General features: G+C 37.8%; 1 non-coding gene across 1 annotated transcript; it reads left to right on the top strand.

Moving 5' to 3' along the window:
• Positions 1 to 400: 400 nt before the first annotated feature.
• On the top strand, positions 401 to 564 carry LOC134208453 (U1 spliceosomal RNA). Its single transcript, XR_009978679.1, has one exon. It is a non-coding gene; the product is annotated as a U1 spliceosomal RNA (small nuclear RNA).
• The last annotated feature ends 1089 nt before the right edge of the window (positions 565 to 1653 follow it).

The following is a 1653-nucleotide window of genomic DNA, read 5'->3' as shown; positions in this document are numbered from 1 at the left end:
AGAACATTTTCAAATAAAATATGACAATTCTAAATTAATGAGAAAGCTAGATTAAAGCTTACTTCCATATACAAATAAATTTAATAAAATGTTTAAAAATAATTTCAATGTTTACTTTCTATCTATATGTTCCATTTCCCGTCTCCCGTGTGAATGTTTCATTATCTTTCATCATATGTTGCATGCAGTATGAACTTTTACCAAATTGGAGCTTTAAAGCTTTGCACCGCATGGTGTAAAATTTTATGCATTGTCTTATTTCCTCTCACATTCTCACATTGAAACGACGATGGTCTTCCTCTTTCTCTATATGTATGACGTTGGGAGGGATGTCTTCCAAACATCGCTAGTACACTATGTGCTGTAGTGATGTGGTTGGCAAGCGAGCGCTCGGAAAAGCATACTTACCTGGTATAGGGGTTACCGTGATCATAAAGGCGGTTCCCCCAGGGTGAGACCCTTCCATTGCACTTCGGTTGGGTTGACCCCTGCGATTATCCCTCATGTGGATAACTCGTATACGCAATTTTTGGTAGCCGGGACGTGCGTACGCGCACATCCCGATCCTAATTATTAAAACTTTTGTTGCAGTTGAATTGCAAAAGGGAGGAATTCGCGAAGTCGAAGCAAAATTCTTCACACAAACAATGACAGTTCTTTATGGGTTTTTACAGTAGAGCAACAGAGAGGAGGAGATGGCGGCCATGTTTCACTCAAACTCTGACAGATAGCAATGGGATTTCTCATAGGAGGGAAGAGCAGAATTTGCTTCGACTTCGCGAATAAACGAAAGTTGGCGTGAAGCGAAACTTGGAGAATTCGAGACTCAAGATTCAAGAGGTAGAAATACATGCGATGGAGAGAATGTGAAACAACTGCAACGCATTCTGAACATCTCAGCTCAGTTCTATAGTCGCATCAAGATGAATCCTACTTCGAAGTGGATCGAAAAGATCGAATGACACCGGAATCGCCATTAGACGACCTTGGTCGGTGGTTCGAAAGAACTTCTGGACTTGAAATAAACTTTAACTTTGGAGAGAATTGGTAGAAGGTAGGAATAACGATTGGACCAAGTCATATTAAAAAAAAAAGAACTCCAGGCCTGTTCAGATCTAGATATAACAATTCCTAGAGTGGGTCAATCGGAAGTTTGGTGGCGTTCGTTGATAAATAAATTAAAACTTTGAAGTAGATCAGTTGCCATCATTACTTAATTCTTTCGATAAGTGCTTCGTTTAAAGATCCAAAAATAGAATCAAATTCAAGGTATATCATCGAATATTCAACGGCTTTGCTTGTATGTTTTACCATCATAAAGTGTCTGGTTTAAAGGAATCGAAAATGTCACTGGATCAAATTCGATCGTTATGATTCCTTTTCGAACCTCAAATAGTTTGCCTGCATAAATATAAGAGAATTTATTTCATACCAAACAAACCCACAATCTCTATTTCCGAGTACCGTGATGTGCCCTAATTTCGCGCGCGCCCTAACTTCGCGCATTATAAAATCATTTATTTTTTTCAATTTTTAGGTGCCAGTCAAAATTGAAAAATGTGGAGGATTACAAAATATCATTGTTGTTGAATGTTTTTCACGAAAAAATTTGAAAAACAAACTTGGTTTAGTACCTACATCAAATAAAATTAT

Source organism: Armigeres subalbatus, chromosome 1, assembly GCF_024139115.2.
Source record: "Armigeres subalbatus isolate Guangzhou_Male chromosome 1, GZ_Asu_2, whole genome shotgun sequence".
NCBI classification, from domain to species: Eukaryota; Metazoa; Arthropoda; class Insecta; order Diptera; family Culicidae; genus Armigeres; species Armigeres subalbatus.
The sequence above is the reverse complement of the archived record's forward strand: the minus strand, read 5'-3'. Positions and strand labels throughout refer to the sequence as shown.